Genomic DNA, 27,840 nt, shown 5'->3' with positions numbered 1-27,840 from the left:
AATATATAATGTCAAATTAAAAATTTCAGATAATACTACTTTGGTCACACTGATTTTGGATATATGAGAATATAATTAATTAACTCTATATTATTATTTTTATCCTAAACTATTCTTTTCAAGCAATAAGTACTATGCAACCATATTTATAAAAATCATGTTAATTTGTCCATTTTCTTGTATTGGGATAGTTTACAATGTATTGGAAAAGAGTAATAAAATAAGTAATGAAAAAATTTTAAATTTAAGACAAAAGGGATAAAATGTCCAAAAGAAAACTAGTTTATAATGTGAAAAAGATTTATTACTATTATGGCCAAAAAGGGCTTTTCCTTACTTATAAACAGTTTTTAATTTTACACAAACAAAAATTATTTTTAACGTAAAAATATTTAAAATAAATCAATCTAAGTAGATCCCAAAAGTAACTCAGTATTTGACTCCAACTATTTTATAAAAGGGAAACGAATCGTTTCTCATAGTTTATGGACAAATATAAACATTTTTCTATCGTTATTTGTTCAAAATGATTAATCATTCGGGAGAAATGGCTACTGTTCCATATTTTTGGTATCTTTTTCAATCGAGCTCGTCCTTTCTTCATTTCAAAATAGTTAACATATTTATTGAAAATTTTATCTTAAAATAATTGACACATTTAAAAGAAACATCTTTAATAATTAATTTTCAGATTAATTGAATAAGATTCATGTAATTTAAATTAAATAAATAATAGAATTATATTAGTTTATTTATATTTTTTATTAATATCTAGGGTCATTAATTAATTTTTATTCTTCATTATTTTTTTTAAGACTGTGAAAAATTTATAAATGTCAATTATTTTGGGAGGGAGATAATAGTAATTTAAACTTTTACTGGTCAATTATTTTAGACTTTCTCAACGTCCGATCTACATCATTTTTAATCCGACAATATCGCAGAGATGTTATCACTGAACAGAAGAATGAATTCAACAACACCAAATGAACCCCTTTTACACACACGGAGTGACACATTATTGGAGGATAAAGAAGAATCAAAAGCAGAAAATTTGGTGAAACAAACATTTCAAGAATCAAAGAAGATATGGGAAATAGCAGGACCTTCCATTTTCAGCCGATTGGCTATGTTTTCTCTTACTGTTATCAGTCAATCATTTGCTGGACACTAGGGTAACCGTGATCTTGCTGCCCTTTCCATTGCCACTACTCTCTTCATCTCCATTACCTTTGGATTCTTGGTATGTCTCACTTTACGCCACATACCTTTTTTTTTTTTTTAATTCATCTCAAAAAAATATCACATTTACTTATTTGATACTCCTCCGTTCCTAATTAGCTATCGTACTTACTAAAAAAAATTAGATGTTCGGTTGTTTGTTTCCACTTTTATCTTTACTGCTTAGAAAATATGGAAAGTTATTACTCCCTTCATTTCGAAATAAGTGAATTATTGAAGTATTTATTGATGTTTCAAAATAAGTGAATCATTGAATTTTTTTTCAAATTTGCCCTTATGATTTGATAACTAATTAATTTTTAAAAATGTATTACAAGGTCAATTTTTTTTTTTTTGGGATAAAAATGAAAAGTTATGTTAAATTTATGTAAATAAACATAAATAATAAATAAAATTAATTTAGTCAAATTACCTTTTAATTAATATTGTTTCTTGTCCTATTATTATCTATTGTTTTTGTTCCTATCTTTATTTCTTATACTTCTGTTTCTTCTTTTTCTGGACTGTTTTGGGTTATTTTTTTTTGAGCCGAATATCTATCAGAAACATGTCTCCCTACATGTATTCGTACACTCTACCCTACTCAGACTCTAACTCTAGGAATAGTTACTATGGCGCATAAATCGGGACAAAAGGAGTAAATCTTGCTTCGTTCGTCTCAATTTATGTGGTATAATTTGACTGGACACAAAATTTAACAAATAAAAGAAGACTTTATTATGCTTACTAATATACCCTTATTAAAGTCAAATGAGATCATAAAATAGAGATTGTGTCATTAAATAAAACAATATGATAGCCGAAGTATAAGAAACAATATAATAGATAGTAACAGAAATTCTAGGACAAGAAACCATAAAAGCAATACTACAACTACTAATATGGATGGAGTATTGAAGGGACATAAAATCTTATCCTTACCTCAAAGGTAGAAAGTCTGTTTTCAATAGACCAACAGCTCAAGGGAAAAGAGTCCCAAAGCAATCAAGAAAAGAAGGATCAGAAGTACAAGAAATAACACATAACATCAGAAACCATAGATAGCAATATTAAACAACAACAACAAAATAATATGATGATCGAAGTACAAGAAACAATAGATCATGACAGAAATCCATGAATAAGAAACTATAGGACCAATACTACAACACCGAATATTGAAGGGACATAAAACCTTTGAGTATTGTAAAATAAAATTACTTATTAGAAAACCACATAGAAAGTTACTATAAGTAATACTCATTATGGAATAATTTAAAATATATTTCAGAGTTAGATGAAAAAATCGCTCTCAACGAAAAATTCTGACCCTTGAAATACTAACGCCACCATATAAATTGGGACGAAAGGAGTGTAAGTTAGGAACTCATAGTGTATAATTTTTTTTGTATGATTAGTGTAGCTTAACCTATTAGTATAATGTATCAGTTGTCATTTTTGGTTACCAGTTAATGCATATATAGTGGAATTACATAGGATATGTTATTGTTGTTATTTAAGCATATAAGAGATGGTGGTCAGATTGCATAGATACATTTTCCACATTGTCGCCGTATAAAACTTGGCTAATGGGAAGTTCACCAAATGATTGAATTTTGTGAAGGGAGAAACTAAAATAAGAAGGTCATCTATAAGTCTAATATAGAGGAAACTACTGTCTATTTTATGTGCATTTTTTGGTTGAAATTCTGTTGATGTTGTGGTAGTGTAACTCGTGTTGCTGATTGGTCAGCTGGGAATGGCAAGTGCGTTGGAGACACTGTGTGGACAGGCTTATGGGGCAAAACAATACTCCTTGTTGGGTGTATACTTGCAACGTGCTTTGGTTGTATTGTTCCTCAGCTCTCTAGTATTATTGCCTCTTTTTGTATTTGCGGAGCCTATATTGGAGCTTCTGGGGCAGCCAGAAGCAGTGGCTAAATTGACTGGAAAGGTTGCGATTTGGCTGATCCCTATGCACTTGAGCTTTCCTTTTCAATTTTCTTTGCTAAGGTTCCTGCAGTGCCAGCTCAAAACAGCGGTACTTGTTTGGGTTTCTGGCGGGACACTTGCTCTTCATGTAGTCTTGTGCTGGATTTTTCTTTATAAATTGGGATTTGGAATCGTCGGGACTGCCCTCATTCTTGATTTCTCTTGGTGGATTTCTGTTTTGGGGCTTCTTGCTTACATTGTTTACGGTGGGTGCCCTCATTCTTGGACTGGTTTATCTATGCAAGCATTTGTTGGTCTTTGGGATTTCCTTAAACTTGCTGTGGCTTCTGGGGTGATGCTACTGTATGCTTCCTTATTACTATTTATCTCTGTTATCTCGAACACAGTCGCATTGATATATAGATTAATATTCTTTTAAGGCATAGAATTTGATATTTCAGGTTGGAGAATATCTATTTTAGAGTGCTAGTTATCGTGTCCGGGGACATGAACAATACTGAGGTTGCAGTCGATGCGCTTTCTATCTGGTTCGATCTTTTTATTGTATACTTAGCTTATGTAAATGCTTTCTCTGCTTGGTTTTGCAAGTAATTCAAGTTGTTTCTTGCCCAGTATTACTATCATCGGATGGGAATCCATGATTCCACTAGGACTTTTGGCAGCAACAGGGTATGTTCATCAAATAGTTTTAAGTCCATTTCTACTGTCTTATGGGTGTTCCACATTGGCTTGCCAACATTAAGAAATGGTAGCAAAACGTTTAGCTTATGTAAATTTACCTTTTCTCTTTGGTCTTCTGGTACATGAATTATCAATTATTAATAACATAAAAGAGCGTATTTTTTTTTTTTCTTATACCATTGAAGTTTCAGTGGCTATAGTGCTGTAGGTGTTTAATCCGATAACCACAGAATTTTCTATATACACAGGGTACGCGTGGCAAATGAGCTTGGAGCTGGAAATGGAAACTGTGCAAAGTTTGCCACAAAAGTTGCATTGCTGAACACATTAGCATTGGGAATTTTGTTTTGGTCAATTGTTATGGTCTTTTCTGATAAACTTTCTATGATCTTCACGTCAAGCGCTCCAGTCATCCAAATGGTGGGCGGATTTGCATTCTTGTTGGCAACTACAATCCTCTGTAATTGTGTTCAACCAGTTCTTTCAGGTGAGAAATTTCAGAAGTAGTTCAACTTTTATATGTTGTTTTCAACTCTATCACGTACTAAAAGATAACTGTGTTAAGAATTCGTGCCCTACTGATTTTCTTATTTTCGCCTAACTTTTGCTTATCGATGGAACATGTTGCCTGACGTGTTCCACTGACGTGTTTCAAGGAAGCAGTGGCTCAAAAGGTGTAAAAACCACGACCTGCACCTCTACAGAATTTAACCCCAACTTCACTAAAAAACTCTGAGCCTCAACAACGACTGATTACAAAACTCTTGTAACCAACAAATAGGAATTATAAACTCTAATTCCTATAACTCAACAACTAGGAATTATAAACTCTAATCTCTATAACTCAACAACTAGGAATTATAAACTCCAATTCCTAACTACACACACCTCCCAAGGTATGTATTCCCAAAGGCTGTGAGTTTTTCCCAACTCGAAGACTAGCTCCTAATTCAGTTTATAACGCACTGAAACAAATATTACACGAATAGCTCAAACACAATGAACAACTCTAAAAATCAACGCTAAAACTCTTAGCTGGATTCTTTACTGAGGACCAGGTTCTTCAACGTGTTTCTTCAATGATTGAGTAGCACTTCATGAAGTCAATCCGTCGATTGAGCTTTTCTGCTTTTTTTAAGTGCGTGAATTATTCTGGCTGTTGCATCTTCTATGTAAGCACAACTCTCCAAAGAGTCATTCTTTATTTCAAACTCCTACTTTAATTAGAACTCTCATTGCATAGAGATCTACTTCAAGTGAGACTCTTCTTCAATTGCAACTCTTGTCTCCTTAGTGTTGTACTAAAACTCCAACTCTTTTAAATTCTTCAATTTTCAGAATCTTTCTCCTTCCACACATTGGACTCTTAAGGATATGCTTAGAAGTGAAACTCCTTCTTCACACAGGACTCCTTTTTCAACTCAACTTGCTTTCCCTTATCATCAAGTGTTTGAATCAAATTCAACTTGTTTCATTCATATTGTCATTCATCAAAATTTCAAGGTTCCAACAAATTCCCCTTTTTTTATGATGACAAACCTTTTGTCTTTGTGCATTCAAACATCTTCACCTGTTGGCACTAAAGTTTAAAACACTAGAATGAAACAAGTTAGTCAATAGGTTATAAACACTGCATAACCCTCTTTATCTTCCCCCTTTTGGCATCATCGAAAATCATTTCAATGCAATAATATACTAGCCAACATGATTTGTTATGCTATTCATGGCCACTGGGGCAATCACCAAAACAATCAGACAAAGATTTTAGCCAACATAGTAATATATTAAAGAGAGCAAAAATATGAGTCAATTTAGCAAAGATAACCATTCCATTTAACTGTCAGAGCATGTTCCTCATTAAACGTAAGCTAGTACTGAACAAAGCAAAATAATTGAGCATTAAAAAAATACAGTATAAAAGTGGGACTTGACTAAGGATACAAATAGTGAGGAGCTGATGAGGAAGGTGGAGCAGGTGATATCAACTATGTCAATTGATGAATGACTTCAACATTTTCATCCCTTTATCAATCAAGGTCAAGCTTCAAAGTCATGATCCTAGCCTTAAAGACCTCTTATTCAACTTCATGACTGTCTTATGCAGCTTCTAGTTCTGATTTTTTTTTTTCTAAAATGAGTCTTAGCCCTTCTTATTGAAACGGGTGGAGCAACATGATTCATCTGTTCAAGAACATCGTTTTTTTTTCCTTTTTTTTTATAAGTCAAACCTGATTTAGGACTGAGAAGCCCAAAAAAAATTTACCAATTAGGAACTAAAAGGGAAAGCATGACCTTTTCATTCTTCAGAAACATATGCTACATGTGATTGATGATCAAGATTGGCAAATCCATGGTACACAACTGATATTTTGATTGAGAAAGAAGAAGGAATTTCTGGTATAGGATTAACACACTTGTGCACACCCATTTGGAGAGAATCAAAGAAAGTTTGGTCAATAATTCATTAGCTATATTAGACAATGAGAGGGTGAAACGTGTGGAATTGAACAGGTGTGCTCAACTGTTTCAACTTAGACAGCCTATGCTTATGTCAGTGTAGAACATACCTAATAAGAAGAACTTTGTGGTCTCAATTGCTTGCTTGTACCTATTTTTCTGCACAATCTAATACAAAATTAGGTTAAAAAAGTCAAAAATCTGGAATTGGGACACACAACTAAATGTGCAAGACTGAATAGAATAACTTTTTAGCTAATAAGATTAAAAAGAAAAATGATTATTCTAGTCAATCATTGAGGGGAGTTCATGCAATTTTAATCATCCCCAAGTCTAACCTATTCCTTTCAAAATGCTCTCTACTTAGTGCCTTTGGTGCTTTTCCAGTCAATTAAGTAACCCACAAAGTCAACATTGTTATAGCCCTCAAGAGTGAAATTACTTTCATTTGAATACCATAGTCTCAAGCCATTGATTTCCATGAGATATCTCAAGATTCTTGTAACAACACCAATTCTTATGAATTACCAACAAAATTATCATCAGCTTGTGTTGGTGTTATTGATGCGTCAATTCTTGATTTGTTGTTCTCCCTGTCAATATGCCCTCAGTCTGTACAACAATTGAACCAGGTGGTACAACATGTTCCCCTGTCAATATGCCCTCAGTCTGTACAACAATTGAACCAGGTGGTACAACATGTTCCTGTGCATGCACATCAGTTTCACAGCCATCCTCTTTTTTCATTTTTTTTTTAAACCTCCCTTGCTTCTGCCTTACACGAGCACTACAAATTTGACCATCTTTCAAATGATCCATTTCCCCTTTAAATATGGTGAGTGAAAGAAACTTTATTTTCTTCTAGTCTTATGCCTTGAGCAAACCTTATCCATGTACAAATTTTGCTTGCCTCCTTTCACTCTCACCTGCAAAACAAATTAGGGGTTAAATTTAGGCACCCAGACAATCTTGGGTTCTTTCTTATGAATAAATAGATGAATCAGATTTCTTCTAGCCCATGCAGGCAACAGGTTACGTGACCTGTTTCTCTGACCAGGTTTACTTATCCTTTTCTTGGTCTGAGATAGTTTATTTGCCAGATTTAGACTGCTAGATCTGCTTTTGCCAGCAACTGAACATTCAGTGGTTGGATGTCCAAGGTTACCACAAATATAACATAAATCTTTAGGAATATCAAAATTTTTGTGGAATCCTAATCCTGCCTTTTCACTGTAATTTCTTTCCCCCAATTTGTGAACAATTCTTGAGGAGTTTGTCCACCTATTTGCCCTTTCAAGATCAAGTTTTAGTTTAGAAACTTCTTGTCTCAACTTATTCATTTTTTCAGTTAGATCATGACATTCTTGTTTGTATCTAACTAGCTCAAGTTCAGCATTTTCTTGATCTTTACTCATCGCCTTTTGTCCCTTTTCAGAGAGTGTCAATTTTAGAACTTCAGACTTAAGATCATTGTTTGAAGAATCAAGTTGCTGAACCTGTTTCTTGAGAGTGCAGCTTTCCTGTTCGACAATGTTCTTGCAAGCTTCTAAATCAATAAAATCAAATTTGATGCTTGCAAGACTGTTGAACAGCTCATCCCTATCAGAAGTTGATTCTTGGAAGTCATTAATTAGTGCACTTATCAATGAAATAAGTTTTGTTTTAGAAAACAAATGCAACTTTTCTTTAAGTTCAAGTATACTTACCTCAGAAGCATCATCTTCTTCCTCCAAGTCTGAATCTCCAAGAGCGATGAGTCCTGCTTCATCAACTTCATCATCATCTGAGTCAAATCCCCAAGCTGCTACCATTGCATATTCTTCCCTCTTTTTGATTTCTTCTTTCAATTCCTTTTCAGCCCTTTCCTTTCTCCATTCTATTTCCCAGACAGGACAATCCTTGATATGATGATCAGTCTTACCACACTTGTAGCATTCATTTAGATTGTCATTTGACCATTTCTTACTACCTGTTCTCTTCTTCTTTTTGAAGAATTTGCTGAAGTTCTTAGCTATAAAGGCAACTTGTTCTTTATCAAGTTCAATTTCTTCATCACTGTAAGATGCCTTCAGAGCTAAGGTATCCTCTGGGGCTTCTAGCACTTTAGTTCCATCAATTTCCATTTCATAAGTTCTTAAATTCCCCACTAATTCATCCAGGGTCATGCCTGCAAGATCCTTATTTGCTTCCCTGATCTCAGTCACCTTAACATTCCACTTTGATTTTGGTAATACCCTCAGTACCTTCTCGACTTGTTCTTCTTCAGATATAGCTTTTCCTAAGGAGGTCAGCTCATTTGTTAAGGCAGTAAGCCTTGTCATCATCTCATGCAAGGTTTCATTCTCCTTCATCTTAAATGCCTCATACTCAATGAAGAAAAGAGAAATTCTGTATTTTCTTACTTGAGATGTGCCTTCATGAGCATTTACTAGAGTATCCCAAATTTGCTTAGCAGTGGTGCATGTTGATACCCTGTTGTATTCAGCAGGTCCTAATCCACAGACCAAAATATTTTTGGCCTTAGCATTTTTCTTTAATGCTAATAAGTCATGAGGAGTGAATTCACTTCTTACTTTCTTGACCTGTTTCCCATCTTCTAACTTTATTGGAATAGTAAGACCATCAGTGATTCTATCCCATAACTCGTAGTCTTTCCCTTGAATGAATGTTTCCATCCTGATTTTCCACCAAATGAAGTGAGAACCATCAAAGAGTGAAGGTCTAATAGTGGATTGACCTTCACTGTGACCAGTAGGTGGTGCGAAATTCATTATATTGATCTTTGTCTTAGGTGCTAGCCCTTTTTAAGACAACCTCGCTTTGATACCACTTGTTAAGAATTCGTGCCTTACTGATTTTCTTATTTTCGCCTAACTTTTGCTTATCGATGGAATGTGTTGCCTGACGTGTTCCATTGACGTGTTTCAAGGAAGCAGTAAACAGAAGTAAAGAACATAATGATTTTTACGTGGAAAATACCCGCTCAAAAGGTGTAAAAAACCACGATCTGTACCTCTACAGGATTTAACCCCAACTTCACTAAAAAACTCTGAGCCTCAACAACGACTGATTACAAAACTCTTGTAACCAACAAATAGGAATTATAAACTCTAATTCCTATAACTCAACAACTAGGAATTATAAACTCTAATCTCTATAACTCAACAACTAGGAATTATAAACTCCAATTCCTAACTACACACACCTCCCAAGGTATGTGTTCCCAAAGTCTCTGAGTTTTCCCCAACTCAAAGACTAGCTCCTAATTCAGTTTATAACGCACTGAAACTAATATTATACGAATAGCTCAAACACAATAAACAACTCTAAAAATCAACGCTAAAACTCTTAGCTGGATTCTGTACTGAGGACCAGGTTCTTCAACGTGTTTCTTCAGTAATTAAGTAGAACTTCGTGAAGTCAATCTGTCGATTGAGCTTTTCTGCTTTTTTACGTGCGTGAATTATTCTGGTTGCTGCATCTTCTATTTAAGCACAACTCTCCAAAGAGTCATTTTTTATTTCAAACTCCTACTTTAATTAAAACTCTCATTGCATAGAGTTCTACTTCAAGTGATACTCCTTCTTCAATTACAACTCTTGTCTCCTTAGTGTTGTAGTAAAACTCCAACTCTTTTGAATTCTTCAATTTTCAGAATCTTTCTCCTTCCACACATTGGACTCTTAAGGATATTCTTATAAGTGAAACTCTTAAGCAACTTTTTCTACTCAACTTGCTTTCCCTTATCATCAAGTGTTTGAATCAAATTCAACTTGTTTCATTCATATTGTCATTCATCAAAATTTCAAGGTTCCAACAAACTGTCCATAAAGAGAGGGATTAGTAACCTAAAAATAAGTTAGGTTACTCTTAACAACCTAAATTTAATGAGCATGATCAGTCTCTAAAGCATACAAGTGACATTTCATATGAAAAGCCATGTATTGAAGTTAAATACTCGTCTGCTACAATGTTTTCAGGCGTAGCAGTTGGATCTGGTTGGCAGGCATATGTGGCATATGTCAACTTAGGCAGCTACTATTTAGTAGGAGTGCCCCTGGGTATCTTTTTTGGATGGTCGCTGAACTTTGGATTACAGGTACGTGTTGACAGTAAAAATTATATTCAGAATCTCTTTCCCTTTCTAGTATTGTGGTGAAAACGACTATAATCTACCATACTCAAATGTATACTGGAGATGACGTTAATCAAGTAAATATGCAGGGTTTATGGTACGGTATGATCATGGGGACAGTAGTTCAAACCTTCATTTTAGCAATTATGACCATCAGATGTCAATGGTCCAGATAAAGAGGTAAAATATTAAACTAGGTAGTTCTCTTTTCAGTTTCACTGTGTAGGCTTCTCACTCACCTTAATTTTCTATAAGAGAGGAAAGTTCCAAAATGGACCCTTATCTTCGAGGTTAGATCCAAAATGCTCTCTTTTATATTACATGGAGCACTCTTAATGCCTTCAGTTCACAATAACGGAGCTAATTTAGTACACCAAATAGAAATCGTGATAACTTGTTACTCAATAGGTACCGTGATAGCTTGACTCCTAATCTTGTTCTGCACCACGCCACCAACGTGAGTTCTTACTCTAAAACCTTACATGCACGCAGATCTCGACAGCTTGAAACTGGAAAAGGAAAAACAAAACCAAAGCTGATGAAAACATAAACTCTTACTGGCTATAGAATGAAAATTGTACAATAATAAAAGAACGTCATAGACATTTTACTGTTTCCTCATGGATGAATGATGACGGAACAATATAAGAGCACTGGGTATCTCAATCACACAAGTGTATAGTAAAAAATGTCTTTCATTAAAACAATGTAGTAAAAATTGAATTTCCCAGATGATGATTACTGATTAGCTAAGGGAAAAATAGCCGGATGCATCAACTCTCAAGGACCAAGCTTATATATGAAAAAGAAGGCGGCGATAGAAGAATCAGAATGGCAGATATGAAAGCAAGAAAAAGAAGAAAATTTGAAAAAGTTGTTCAACACCGCGATCAGAGGGGACGATGGCCAAATATTTATTGCCTATTATCCCTTAGAATTACATGTAAGTTAAGATCGTATAAGAAAAAACAACCTAAGAACGGCAACAAAAGAAGAAGAATGGGGACAACTGACAAGGAAAGCACAAGAAGTAGACTTTGGTTTCCTCCGTAGGAAAAATTAAAGAACAAGAATGTGTTCAGGACTAAGACTCTGGAACCCAGAAGAAGCTTACAGCCTCTCAAACAGAAATAATTTTGATTTTTAGCTTTGCCCTTTCATTGGAGATATACTAAGTTCCTCAATTGAAGCTTGGGGTTTGCAGATGTAATCCACTTTGATGCATAACCAATTTTGCCATTTGAAGATCATGGTGTCTGTTTGAAGTACCAAATGTGCTCAATTATTTTAAACATAAGGGACTATTAGTGCTCCATATAATATATAAGGGATAATTTTGGGTCCAACCTCAAAGATAAGAGACCCTTTGGAATTTCCTCACTATAGGACGTTCAACTTATTTGCGCTAATGGAGTTTTCAACTTAGTTATGAGAAGTTGAAATTCAAGAGGTAGCTCAATGCCATCGCTCTTGTTGATTTGCTCACAGGCATTGCTCTAATAGTTTTATTTTCCTTTGATTTTTGTTACTATATGTTGTTTCTTGTACTTCGATCATCGTATTATTTCGTTGTAGTTACTGTTCAGCATGCTTTGTTATTTTTTTACATTCGTTACTTCTTTTTCTGGATTGCTTTTGTTTGGTTTTCCTTGACCCCTATTTATGGGTAACAACCTCTCTACCTTTGAGGTAGTGATATGGGCATGCTGCATTTTTCTGTCTGCTTATGTTGGAAGATAATGCTATTTGTTGTTTACATTTCTGTGTTGTATCATTGTTCCTGTAGCTTTTGTATTTTTTCTTCGCTTAATTATAACTCACTAGTCAGGTCAATCCAAATTCAGCCGAGTAGGTCGAGGGAAGTAGCGCACTCCCTCCAATTGCTGTTGTGCTTGGCAATGGGAGCTATGATTGCAGAGACAGAAACTGTAAGGCGTAAGGAAGGTCATGCCTTTGCCAGTTTATAATTTTTCATTTCTTCCTTGTCTCTTTGCAATTTTTTAAGAAAAAAAATTGTCATTTAGGTTCCAGACTCAATTAACAGCAATTAAGAGCCCGTTTGAATAGGATTAAAAAAATTATTTTTTAGCTTAAATGATTAAAAGTTTAAACTAAATAATTTTAAATTAAGTAGATAAGTGTTTGGATAGAAGTGCTAAAACTGAAAAAAAAATTTTTGACGTGTTTGGTAAACAAGTGTTGTCAATCACTTTTTTGTTATCAAAATGACTTAAATATCCTTAAAGATGTTAACACATAATAACGTGAAGTATTTATGATTTTTAATTCTAATACTTCAAAAATAATTTCTATTTAAATACACTTTCAACGTAAAGTGATTATGCCAGGTCAATTTATAAATATAAGTTACTTTTTAATTTTTAAATATTAAAAAATAAAATTTTAAGATATTTTTTATATAAATATAGTATTATATTGTAATATTGCAAGCTTATAAACAACATAAAATTTTCAGGAATGAAACAAACTATTAAAAAGAATCAATTTTTAAAATTTGAATAACATGCAGGGATTATATATGAACGGATAGAGAAGAACTTACCATAAGCTCGATTTGACGATAAAATTTTTGAGTGTTTTCTTATGTAATGATGGATTTTCTGAAAACAAAGGAGAAAAATGAAGAGAAAATTGAAGGGAAAAGATGAAAAAAAAACCAGCAAAAAGAAAAAGAAAGAAAAATCAATAAGGTATACAAAGTTTAGGGTATTGTTGGAATAATATAAGGAATAAAAAGATAAATATTTTGGTCAAACTTAAAAAAATTTTAATCTAAAAAGTAAAAAACTGGGGGTATCCAGCTTCTCAATTTTTGTTTTTTTAATTCACTTTTAGCTTTTTTTTAAACTTTTTTTAATTTACCGAACACCTAAAAAAAGCTAAAAAAGTGATTACAATCTAATTTGATCAGATTTTAATCCTATCCAAACACCCTCTAAATCAACAATAAAAGTTAGAATCCTAATTTTGTTGAGAATCAAATTTTGAATTTAATGTTTTTTTGAGCAAGAAGAAACCAACAGCCAGGTGTAATTTTAGAATTGATGCTATTTGTTTTCCCTTTTATCAACCATCGGTTTTCGGCTTTTTGTAAAAAGAAAAAAAGAAAAAAAGTTCTACATAAAAGGTCAAAAAAAAACTTGATGCTGTCAGTGGGTTTCGACTCTGCTCTTTTAAAAAGGAAAATTGGAAAAATCTACATAAAAGATGAAAAAAATATAAAATTGCTCGTGGATTTCGATTCCATTTTTTTTTCAAGAAGAAAATAAATAAAAGTCTACATGAATAAAATGTAAAAAAGGTTATGTTGTTAATTGGTTTCAAACTCACAAACATAAGTACCAAGGGTTCTGCAAGCCGTGCACATATTACTGCCGCCTTATTACACTAAATAACAATACTTTTTTAAAATTATAATATAGTAAAAGTAACATTATTTTTTTTTATTAATTAGGCAAATGCATATTTTACTTTCACTACTTTATATTTTTCTATTTTCACTTCGCTATTTCACCTCTTCCAACTTTTTTATTTTTTAATATTTGTTTTCTTTATTTTCCCTTTTCATATTTGAAGATAATTATCTACATGATCTTCAAGATTTCAAAATAAAACATCATTAATGTCTTTCTCTCTTTTATATCTCTACCTTTTTTTTCTTGTTAGTTTTTTTAATCTTATTTTTTTATCATTTTATTTTTTTATTTTGATTTTTTAAATTTTTCTTTCCACTTTATTTTCCACTTCTATTTCTCTTTTTTTTCCTTTTTCGTTTTTTTCCTTTCTCAATTTTTTTTTGTTTTCTTCTTCTTTTTTCTATTTTATTTTGTTTCTTTTATTTTTAAACTTATATTTCTCTTTTTTCCTTTTTTTTTACCTTTTTTTTTTTTTTTTTTTTTATTTTTTTTTTTATATATTTATATATTTTTTTTTTTTTTTTTTTTTCATTTTTTACTCTTCTATCTCTAGCTTTTATTTTAAAAAGACAAATATGTATATTACATGCATATATTTAAAAAACATACCAAATATATAGTCATACAGATCTGGATATGTATTTATAGTACAAAAATATATATATGTATTTAGGAAATAATATGATATTCATATTAAATAGTAACAAATATAACTATACTATATATCTTCATATGTATTTGTGAAATAGAAAGGTGACTAATATAAAAAAAAGAATATACATATGGATCAGGTATGTATTCTGTAAATATATATGTAGAAATATATATTTTATACGGTATTGAATTTGCCCTTAAATTGTACATACTATGTCATTTTAGAGGGTGACATATATACTTATTTATTTTATTTTACTATTTAAGATATGTATTATATTTTTTTTTTATTAACAATAAAGAGAATAAGGAAAAAAAAAAAAGGTGGTGGAAGAGGGGAGGTGGTGAATATCATGAAAATAATAAATAAATGAGCCAATTATTTAAGTGTCAAAAGAAGAATGGAGTTTCATACAACTAATATTCGTAGAGCCTATTGCATTATGAATTTTTTTCGAAGTAGCTATTTTTAATTTTGCTACTTGTCCTGTCCTATATCAATAATCTATAATATATTTATAATCTATATTTATAATAATAATAATAATAATAATAATAATATATTAAAAGTGTGAAGAATCTTAAAAATATCGTTTGAACTTTTTGTCCTTTATTAAAAGTTTTTGCTTTAAACAAAATCGTCTTTTCACTACTTTTCCTAATATTTAAGATTTAAAAAGTCTCTAAGTCTACATCTGTATCTACAATATATTAAACCATTAAACACTTGAAACTTCTGATGGTAAAATATATATTTATTTATAATAAAATATATGTTTTGAACTTTTTACACTTCATTAAAAACCTTCGTAATAAATAAAATCATCCAATTTTAAATAATAAAAAATTACACGTGCAAGACACATGCGGCTAAACTAGTCTATATCTATAATATATTAAAAGTGTGAAAACCTTTAGAAAAGTGATTTAAACTTTTTGCTCCTCATTAAAATACTCTACAATAGACAAGATTGTCTTGTCACCCTTTTTAAAATTAATCTTAAATTATGTTTATAATACTAAATATTAAGAAAGATGCAAAAACTCCTAAAATACATAAAATAAGAACTTTTTGGAAATAAAGTAATCATAATCACAAATAAACACTAATACTTTTATTTTTCTGAAATAAAAAACTGCCGTCAAAAGAAATCTCTTTTTGATTATAACATGTTACAGCCATGATATATTATACCTTTTAAAATTATTTTTGTTTTCTTTATATTTAATAATTAAAAATTAGTAAATACAAAATAGCAAAAGTACAAACAAAACTCCATCCTTTTAGGTTTAGGGTATTAATATTTATGCTTATAAATAAATTAGAGGTTTACCATATTATACCTTTTAAAATTACTTTTGTTTTCTTCATATTTAATAAAAAATTAGTTAAGATGAAATAGGAAAAGTACTACAAACAAAACTCCATCCTTTTTAGGTTTAGGTATTAATATTTATACATATAAATTAATTAGAATATATATATATATATATATATATATATATATAATACAATTCTATTTAACTAATATTGTTATAGAATTCAGAATCAAATAGCTATGAACTCTATTAACATCTTTGGTACAGTTTTTACGTTTCAAAGATGTAATTAAATCATAACTATTTGTTTCTTAATGTTGTTCATAGATGGCGTTGATGTAGGTGACTATTCTGAAATTGTGTTAGATTCGAGTTGATTCAAATCAATTGTTGAAATTCCGTCTCAATTCATAGTTTAAGAAAATAAAGGATGATTTTTGAATTTAAATTGTGTGGCCTTGAATTAAAGATATTTACAATCTTCTACTTTAATTTTTTTTTCTTCTTATTTTGGTTTTAATTCAAATTGTCTTCTTACATTCTTTATCACCATCCTTTCTAATTTGCGTTATTTCTTTTACTTAACAGATTTAAAAATTTATGCATCAATTATACATTATATATAATAATTGACCATGGATTCGCAGATTTTGATAATTTTTCATGTTCCCTTTTCAGTAGAAAATTTTTTTGATTGATAAATTAGATGAAACAAGCATGTGGTTGTTGACTGAAATAACAAGAAAAATCATATATTTATCTCTTTTCCTTATTCTCTATTTAAATAAAAAATTTGACTTTGTCACGCGTTAGTTATCATAGTATGAAATTAATCATATTTTTATGATATGTTTTGTATAAATATGGATTGTATTGCACCCCTATAAATAGGTATCATATATTTTTGTCATCAATTTTTATACATTTTTCTCCTGTTATTTTTAGATGCTTTTAAAAATCTCCATGATCATGTGAATACTGTTGGTCAAAAAATTGTATCAATCTTACTAGATTTGATTACATACTGTGTTTTGAATATCATGTTGGTATTCAAAATTGTGATTTTCAGGATTTCTTAATTCTTTTTTAAAAAATTAAGATGATTTAGTATAAGAAGTTAAACACTTCTCTTAGAAAAAAAAAATCAATATTTCACATCTTTTATCATAAACTTGTGACAGTATCTAATAATAGATATTATGTCTTTTTAATAGGTAATTACAGTTTAAAAAGTTATTGTTTGGTTTCTTCTTTGTGCGCAACTTTTCATATTCACGTGAAACACACGTACACTAATCTAATATATTAAAAGTGTGAAAGGTCTAAGAAATATTGTTGAATTTTTTTGTTCTTTATTAAAAGTCTGTGCAATAAAAAAAATCATTTTTTCACTATATTTTAATTTTAAGACTTTTATATTAATTAATTTTTTGACTAAAAATCTTTCCTGAACAAAATTTTAACCTTGTTCGAACAAAATTCTAATATCTAGGAATTTGGAATTGAGTAAAATTTAGTGTGTATAAATCAACAATAACGTTAATTTTCAGAGGAGTTCATGATGCAAGAATTAGTCAGAAAAATTAGGTATAAGTTTAATATTTACTATTTAAATTTTAAATTATCTGAAAGAAATAATTATTAAATTTTAATTTAAAATTATCAAAAGCTACAAGGGCAAGACACCTGCATTTAAACTACTATATATATACACACACTACCCATTTGCTTTTTAAATCGTTTAGTTTTTTTTAATAATATTTTCATATAATAACGACAATGACATTTTAAAGATTTAAAAGTATTTTCCATACATCGTTTAAAAAAAAGAAAAGACAAACTTGGTGCCTAGTCAAGTAATTGCAACATAGTGCAGCTGAATATACTGTATATCTGTATGTACGAAAAAAAAACATTGTATTGTCCCTTTGGTGGGACCGTTTATATATTAGTATGTAATAAGTTAGCAATGGTGACATGCAGTGTTAATTTGTTATCTTGAAAAATCTTACTGAAAATAAAGCAACACAACGCTTTTCAATTTTCAATTTATCTTCTTTACTTCACAATCTTCAATCACATAAATAGACAGGTCTGTCTAAGGGTGTGTGTGATGCGAAAGAGCATATTATTAATAAGTGGTTTAGTTATTTATTTTCTTGTGTTTTATAGGTAAGTAAGATATTATTTCAAAATCATTTATATATAATCTAAGTAAATATTATGGAAGGTGGACGTACATACAAGAGTGTCTGGGTACGGTAGGAATAGGAGCTATAAGGGTGGGATAGAGATGAAAAGTGGTAAGAGGGTGGGGGAGAGATTATAAATGCAAGATTGATGTTTGTAGAACTTGTTTTTTTTTTCTACGTAAGTATTTCTTTAATTTCAAGAAACTTATTTTTCAAGAGAAAAAGTTTCATAAGAATTATGACCAATTAAATATTAAAAAAAATAAAAAATTAAAACTGTATCAACTTTTTCTCAGTAATTTTCTTTTAAGAAAATACGTTGCTTTAGAAATAGGAAAATAACTATTCTAAAGGACGTAAAAAAAATGTTGGAATTGAAATAGCATAGCATCGTGCAGAGACAAACAATAAAGATGAAGCCTTTCAACATTTGTAGTTTTGATGCGGTGTTGCAGGAAATCGGGGCCGAAGCTACAATTAGGATAGGGGTTCATTCGATCCCCCTTCGACAAAAAATTATATTATAGATAAATGGTTAAAATTATCTTTTATTTATATATAGTAGACGTCGAATTTCCTTCGGTTAGTTTGTATGTTCACTTGTGAACTCCCTTGGTGAAAATTCTAGCTCCGCCACTGTAGAAAATATGTGAATTTTATTATTAAAATGGCAGGGTATAACTACAACAAGTATGGACTTGCAAGCTGAGGTAAACTGGCCAATTAATTAGTTTGGTGGTGGCAAATCTAGAGATGCAAATTTTTTAAAATCACGTTTATTATATTTGGTAAAAAAGAAATTTGAGGATATTTAGAAGTTAAAGCTGAAGATGTTCTCTTATTGATCATGTGGGAGGTCTACAATAGGATTAGCTCTAATAAAAGGTTGAGTCAAAATTTAAGATTTGTGGGTTCTAAATTTTAAAATTATGCGATGACAATAAAATTAATAGAAAAAGTTAGAATTCCAACTTTTTTGAAAATCAAATTTTGTGTTTGAAGCTCTTTTTGAGCATGAAGAAACCAATAGCCAAATGTTATTTGAGTTGATGCTATTTTTATTCGGAAAAGGGTCTAAAATGTCTTCAACTATGTGAAATGGTGCAAAAATGTCCTTCATCTACCTATTGGACCCAAAATGCCCTTTCCGTCAATCTATTAGGTTTATTTTGCCCTTACACTCAACAACTAACTAATGACTCTACTTCATTAATGATGTGACACATTTCTATTGGTCAATTAATATTTAATTAAATTAATTAATTTTATTCTTTAAAAAGCCAATGACCCAACCAAATAACCCGACCCAACTAATGACCCACCCTAGTTCCTATTATTCTGTCTAGTTGCAAGCAGTACTTATTAAAGCTCTCAACACTTACGTGCAGTCGGAAATCAAGGGTTGCCAAGAATTTCATCTTCAGTTCGTTCAGTTATGCTATGATTATTCCTCCTATTTTTGCATAATAAGCATTGTTGTAGCAGCTAAAAAAAGACAAAAACTTAGGTACATTAGCAATGACCTTTTATGAAAATTTGAACGAGTACGACTGGAATACTTGCTCATCATCAACAAGCTTGACAGCCTATATGATGCTAGTGATGAGAAGCCGGTGAAAATTAAGAGACGTCAGTAAACAATAATAGGAATTGGGGTGGGTTATTAGTTGGATCGAATTATTTGGTTGGGTCGTTGGGTTTTTAAAGAATAAAATTAATTAATTTAATTAAATATTAATTGACTAATAGAAATGTACCATGTCATTAATGAAGTAGAGTCATTAGTTAGCTGTTAAGTGTAAGGGTAAAATAGGCCTAATAGATTGATGGAAAGGACATTTTAGGCCCAATAGATAGATGAAAGACATTTTTGCATCATTTCAAGGACATTTTAGGCTCTTTTTCATTTTTTATTTTAACTTTTTTGCTTTTATCAATCATAAGTTTTTTTTTTTTTTTTTTTTTTTTGGTTTAAAGATAATAGGAAAAAAATCTACATTAAAGGTGAAAAAAAACGTGATGTCGCCACTGAACTTTGATTATGCTCTTGAGAAAAAAAATTTAGAAAAAATCTATGCAGAAGGTGAAAAAAATATTAATGTTGCTGGTGGGTTTCGATTCTGTGATTTCTTTTTTTTTTTTTCTTAAAAAAAAAAAAAAATAAAAACAAAAATCTGCATGCATAAAAGGTGAAAAGAAGCTTAATGTTGCAAGTTGGTTTCAAACCCACAAACATTAGGAACCAATGGCGCCGCACACATACCACTGGCAGCTGCTTTTTTTTTTTTTTTTTTTTAGGAAAGGACAAAAATAACACCTAAAATTAAAATAATTTTGCAAAACTAGTACCTAAATTTAAAAACTTAGTAAATAAACACTAAGGGATGGACCTTTTTCGTTTTGAGTATATCCACGTAACCACTAACTCTTTCGGAACAACACAATTCGGTCCTTTCCATTTTCATCTTTAATGACCCATGTTTTTTTTTTTTTGCTTCTTTTTCCCTTTCTTTTTTTAAAATTCTACTTTTTTTATATCTCACAGTTACTTTTACCTTAGAATTGTCTTTTAACTGAACTTTTAAAAGCAGGTACAATTATAAATGTCTTTTAATTATATTAATCTAATTATATTAATTACAAATGTGACAAATTAATATTAGATTGAACAAAGAGATGTAATATAGGCCAAGAGTACTGGAACAAATCTTTGTCCAACTTAAACTACACACATGTTTTAGACAATAGCCGATGTGTTTCACCTCCATAGTTTGATACAATAAACCAAAAGAGTAACTATATAATACAATTGTTAAAGATATATATTTATATATAATAATGATACATGTTTTATATATCTACATATTCTATATAATAATTATATACTTTTAATATAATACAATTGGTAAAGATATATATTTATATATAATAACGATATAGTTTCTATATATATACATATTCTATATAATAATTATAGTATTTTTATAAAACATTCTATATAATTTTTAACTACAATTATTATTTAGATAATATCTTTTACGACTCTATATAGAGTGTGTTTGGATAGGATTAAAATCTGGTTAAACTAGATTTTAATCACTTTTTTTTTTTTAGCCTTTTTAGGTGTTTGGTAAAATTAAAAAGAGCTTAAAAAAAGCTAAAAGTGGATTTAAAAAAAAATTGAGAAGCTGGATACCCCCAACTTTTTACTTTTTAGATTAAAATTTTTTTAGGTTTGACCGAAATATTTACCTTTTAATCCCTTATATTTTCTTCTAATTCCAACAATACCCTAAACTTTGTAGCCCTTATTGATTTTTCTTTTTTTTTTTTTCATCTTTTCCCTCCAGTTTTCTCTTCATCTTTCTCTTTTATTTTCAGATAATCCATCATTACATAAGAAAACACTCAAAAATTTTGTCGTCAAATCGAGCTTGTGGTAAGTTCTTCTCTATCCGTTCATATAGAATCTCTACATGTTATTTAAATTTTAAAAATTGATTCTTTTTAATAGTTTGTTTCATTCCTAAAAATTTTATGTTCTTTACAAGCTTGCAATATTACAATATAATACTATATTTATATAAAAAAATATCTTAAAATTTTTATTCTTAAATATTTAAAAATAAAAAAGTAACTTATATTTATAAATTGACCTGGCATAATCACTTTACGTTGAAAGTATATTTAAATTGAAATTATTTTTGAAGTATTAGAATTAAAAATCATAAATAATTCACGTTATTATGTGTTAACAGTTTTAAGGATATTTAAGTCATTTTGACAACAAAAAAGTGATTGACAACACTTGTTTACCAAACACATCAACAGATTTTTTTCAGTTTCATCACTTCTATCCAAACACTTATCTGCTCAATTTAAAAACACTTATTTTAAGCTTTTAATCACTTAAGCTAAAAAATAATTTTTTTAATCCTATCCAAATGGCTTCATAGTTTTTACATGCATTCTAAAAATGTATCAATCTAGTATAACAGAGTATCAATTGAGTATATGGACACTGCAAGTGTATCAATACAGTATAAAAGTGTATTACTATAGTATAAAAGAGTATCAATTGGGTATAAGGACTGCATGTGCTTGCATAAATTTTTTTTTTCTTTTAAAAGTATATCAATATAGTATAAAAGTGTATCAATGTGGTATAAAAGTGTATCAATTGAGTATAGAGACTGTATATGCCCAATTGGGCCAAATGGCTAAAAAAGGGGATTACTTTAGCCGACTGGCTACAACATGTCCACTTTTTCAATTATGAATCATTTTTTTTTAAAATGGCTATCCCATGTCCCTTTCCCTTCTTTTTATGAAGATTCATGTATGATATTATACACTTATTTTTTTTTAATTTTTTTAGAAAATATAAAATCTATAGAAAAATTCTAGAGCTCATTGGAATCTCATATAATATTATAGCTCCACCCTTGCCTCTGACCCTAAACTAATAAGATACTTGAGGCTTTGGGCTATAGGTGATAAAAGAGTTTTAAAATGAGGTGTAGGTGACACAAGTCTTAATTATTAGGTGGAGGTGACAATTACTTTATTATGGATTAAGAAAGTTGGAGAAGTTTGAAAATAACCCATATGTTTTTAAATTTACACTTTGATCCAAATGTTAGTTAATATAACAAGAAATGGAGGAAAAAAGTCGTGTTTCTCTCTCTTCTCATCCGTTGTTATTTTCTCTCTCTTAAGGACTATTGTTGTTCATTGTTGATGCTGCTGCTTTATTCATCATCTTCTGCTTTATTATCATCATCTTCTACTTCATTATCATCTTCATCTTCTTCTTGTCGACCATTAATGTTGTTGTTACCGCTACTGTTGCTATTTTATCAATTTCTTAGGTCAAATTTTATTTCGAACATCACCACTTTTCACTTTGACATTACTTCATAGGAGACCTTGGTAAGTCAAATTATGATTTTTAGTCGAATTTATCATTTGGGTTACAAAGTTACTGCTGTTTTTTCCAACAATGAATAGAAGCCAATCATGAATCCAACATAAGTGCCCACAATTTAAACAGATCACTCATCTGGTGCATCAGATGAGTAATCTGTTGCAATAAAAGATATATTTGTTGCATTAAACTGATTATCTATTGCATCAGACTGATTATCTGTTGCATCAGATTTATTATTTATTGCATCAGATTAATTATCTGTTGCATCAGACTGATTAATCTGTTTGGAACAACACAAATTAGCCCCTGCCACAAACTCAACAGATAACCAATATGTTTTGCTATTGCTACTGGATTCAAAATTATTTCTTACGTCCAATCGTCGACATATTTGTTGAGAATATAATAGATAGAATGAAAATTAAATACTCCCTCCGTCTCAAATTACCCGTTCCAAATTTTATAATTTGATTTCTCATTTTACTTGTCTTTTTTTATTAATCAAGAAGAGATGAATTTTTTTTCATGTTTTAACCTTTGCATTAATCACTTTTTATTCAAATTAAAATGTAAACATCATTTAATAGGGGTATTATAATAAACTAGGCATGCTATTAATTATTTTTCTTAATCAATATGCCATCTCAATTTAGGACGGATAGGGTGATTTGAGACGGAGGGAGTTATCTGTTGAAACAGACGAGTTATCTGTTGCAACATATAAGTAATCTTTTTGGAACAACGTAAATCAGCCCCTGCCACAAACCCAACAGATAAATCTTAAATCTTGTTATTGCTACTAGATTCAAAATTACTCCTTACGTCCAATCGTCGACATGTTTGTTGAGAAGATAATAGTCAGAATAAAAATTAAATATGAATTAAAACGATCAAAGTTGATCAAACATAATTTTTTATTAAACTAAAACAAATTGTCACACCCTCTGGTTTTTCACCGCATCCGACCCCGCTAGGGAGTTGGTTTTGGAGAAAACGGTTTTTCCGATTAAAGCGACGTTTTGAAAAGGAATTACTTTACTTACAGAGTCGCCACTTGGAATTAAGTTTGGGTGTTCCAAGTCACCTTATTGAATCCCTATTCAAAAGGAAATGACTCTTCAATTTTTATTTTTTCGTCTGCGAACTAGAAATCCGGATAAGAAATTCTGTTGACCGAGGGGAAGGTGTTAGGCACCCCTGGAGTCCCGTGGTTCTAGCACGGTTGCTTTAATGACTTACGTCTGGCTTAAATTAATTTTTTTTTTTTTAGGATTTATAATATTTGTTAACCTAAAAGTTGTTTGCCTCCCGCTTTTAATTTATTTTGAAATTATTTATTATATTGACGTGTGGCTTACCGATAGTAGTACTTTTCGGCCTCACCACAAATTTTGGCACGTTTTTCGCGCCTTTACGACATTTATAAGTCGTCCCTATTTTCCTAATCTAAATAAGCACCTAACGGGTTTAAAACCTCCCCAACCCAATTCAATTGGCTTCAAATGGTAAATTAATTTAATTATGACGAGTGGTCGGTAGCAGGGCTTTCCAACTTCATCGTCAATTTTCGCTTGTATATTAAAACTTAATTTATTTGAGATTAAGAACCTAACTTGTTCTTTTATAAGTCCGCTTCCTTGCAAATGAGTTCTCTCTCTCTCTTTTTTCAATAGCAACGAATCTTGAATAAATTCGGAACTCATCTTGTACTTTTTCACGTTAACTAATGATTGGGCCTTAAGCATATTTAGAGAAGAATGTAAAAGTAAAGATAATTAGAAACTCGTGATGTCTCTGTCATAATGAACTATGCATTCAATGAATCAAGTCGTACCCAAAGAAAGTAAAGTGAGAACAAGCATTTGAACCATATTTAAACAATTCCATATAAAATCATGATCAATACTAGTAACATTAAAAATTAAATAGTGACATAGTTAATGGACTCCTTTGCAGATGTCTATTTAATAATGACAAATTGAATTAGACAAGCTAAAATGGAAAAGGGGATTTTCATGCCAAAAACTTCAAAGGCTAGTAAAATTCTAACTTAAAATAGTAAGGTTAACACACTGTAAGAAAAGATCTTAGTAACTGAAATTTTAAATAAACTCATAGACAAACATGATTAAAAGAGCTTTACGCCAAAAACATAATTTGAATTAGACAGTAACTTAGATTGAAGTGCAAGAAAGCGCATATTATGATACCAACTTTAAGTTAAATTTAACTATACAAAAATATAAAAATACTCCCTAATCATATTATAGCATCGAAGATTCATAACTCGTTAACACATGTGAAATTTGAGCAACTTAGTAATGCTAGAATCAAGTCTCGTATAATCTCAATGTACGTTATCTCTTGTGAAAATAATTAACAACAAAACAACGGAGAGCGACATAAAATCATGAATCAAACCCCAAACTTTAACTTGTTGTCTACTCGTTATGTCGCTAAACTAAATAGTGGTTTCGAGCAATTTTTACCCGAAATAATCAATTAATTAACAATATAATCAAACTTTATATTAACAGAAAATGAAACATCGAGATGTAATGCGAATCATGTAAACTTTTATTATGACCCCAAATTTCCTACAATACTCGTAGGTAAGAGGATTTGATTATTTAATTCATTCAAATAACTTAGAAATTACAAACAAAATATAAGTAAAGAATGGACCTTTACGTTGGAGACCTCGATGACAAACAAAACAACCGAACGGAAACCTCGAGTAGACCAAAACTCAACTCACAACTCTTTTTCCTCTCTTTTTTTTTCTAATCTTTTTCTTTCTTCTGTTTTTTTTTTTTTTGCTAATTCTTGCTTTTGTTTTGTTTTCCATGTGTGTGTGTTTTTGTTTTTAAGTGCATGTGTGCATGTGTTTATATAGTGTATGTGTTTGTGTCGTGTGTGTGGGAAAGTGGGGGAGGTTAATTAGGAGTGGGAATTGTGGGTGGTTTGGGTAGTTTATGTTTCTTTATTTTATTTTTTTTTTATTATTATTATTAATAATAAGATAAAAATAATTAAAAATTAATAAAATATAACATAAGCTAATAACTAGTCTTGGGAATATGATTAAGAAAAACTAATATCACACCATTCTTTATTAAAAATTGAAAGAAGAAACAAATATAATTTAGAAATTTTTTTTTTCTCTCTCTTTTTTTTTTCTAAAAATAAATAAATAAACAAATAAAAACTAAAATATGAAACTTATTTAAAATGTGACTCTATTTTTGTAGTCTTTTTTTCAAAAATTTTAAAATAAATTTAGTAAAAAATAAGTTAAATTTAGAATATCTAATTTGGACCCTAAAACGAAATTGAACACTAAATGGCAAAAACACTTAGGTTTGGTAAAAAATTAGGTGTTTACACAAATAAAAATACATATACAGATTTAGAAAGAAAGAAGAAAGAAGAAACAAAATAATCGAATTATTATTAATAGATTCTTCTTCATCATTATTATTGTTATCGCTAGCCGTATCTTTGACAGGCAGTAGCAGCGCTCTTCTTATCTTGTGGATCTCCCGCAACATCCTTACTTTATAGCGGCCAACTCCCACAGTATATCATGTACCTGCCTCTGCAATTCTCGTACGTCATCTCGTAAAATATCGACATCCCACACTGGATCGCCCATAACTAGAACACGCATAAATTGACAAAAAATGCAAAAACAAAAGTAAAGAAAAGAATCTGAAAGTAATACAACGTATATTTACCCAAAAAGCAAGAAAAAAACTTACCAGAGACAGGAAAAAGCAATCAAGTTCTTGAAGAGAAAGTAGTTGAAGGTGTACTATTATGAAAGACAAGAGCAAGAAATAAATAGATATGTGTAGTAGAATGAACGAGTAAGGAGAGACCTATTTATAGAGGATTGAATTTGAATGAGTTAGGCAAAAAGGCGCGACTGTTCACCTCCATTTATTAATATGGTGACTTTTTTATTACTGTGGAAAGTTGTGACTTGATAAGTTCTTTTTTTCAGTGACCGTTTTTTTGAGTTGTGGCAACAGATTATATATCTGTTGCATCAGATAACCCATCTGTGACAACAGATATACCATTTGTTGCAACAAAACTATGATTTGTTGCAACAAATATATTATCTGTTGCAACATATATTTTTTTAATAATCATCATATCTTTATCTTTAATCCAAATTTAGTGATTTTTTATTATTAATAAAATAGATTCAAAAACAAAAAGGCGCGACTGTTCACCTCTATTTATTAATACTGGTGGCTTTTTGATTATTGTGGAAAGTTGTGACTTGATAAGTTCGTTTCAGTAACCATTTTTTTGAGTTGCAATAAATATACCATTTGTTTCAATAAATCTACAATCTATTGCATCAAATAATATATTTGTTGCACATATAAGCTATCTTTTTTTATAATCAACATATCTTTAATTCAAATTTGGTAGTTTTTATTATATAAATTAAAAAAATAGATTTAAAAACAAATATGTCGAAGAATCATAATCAGTTATTAAAATTAAATAACTGTTCTGTTATGGTTATAAATTGTGTTTATCATTTATTTTCTTATATTTTATTTACGAACCGTTTTCATATTAAATAATTAGAAAGTCATGTCTTTTCACCCTCTCAATAACAATAATATTTTTTATTAATAACTGCCTGTTGCAACAGATGATCTATCTATAGCATCAGATTAACCTCTGTCAACATGTTGAAAATAAGGAATAAGCAAGAATGATAATTAAATACTAAATAAGAATTAAAAATTTAAAGTCGACCATCAAACATAGATTTTTGAATCCCTTGGGTAGATCCGATATACAAAAGGAGAAAAATACATACATACGCTAAAAGAA

The 27,840-nt window shown here is 30.3% G+C and overlaps 1 pseudogene; it reads left to right on the top strand.

Moving 5' to 3' along the window:
* The first annotated feature begins 892 nt into the window (after positions 1-892).
* On the top strand, positions 893-13,223 carry LOC107867421 (annotated as a pseudogene).
* The last annotated feature ends 14,617 nt before the right edge of the window (positions 13,224-27,840 follow it).

Source organism: Capsicum annuum, chromosome 4, assembly GCF_002878395.1.
Source record: "Capsicum annuum cultivar UCD-10X-F1 chromosome 4, UCD10Xv1.1, whole genome shotgun sequence".
In the NCBI taxonomy this organism is placed as follows: domain Eukaryota; kingdom Viridiplantae; phylum Streptophyta; class Magnoliopsida; order Solanales; family Solanaceae; genus Capsicum; species Capsicum annuum.
This window is presented reverse-complemented; position numbering and strand designations above follow the sequence as displayed.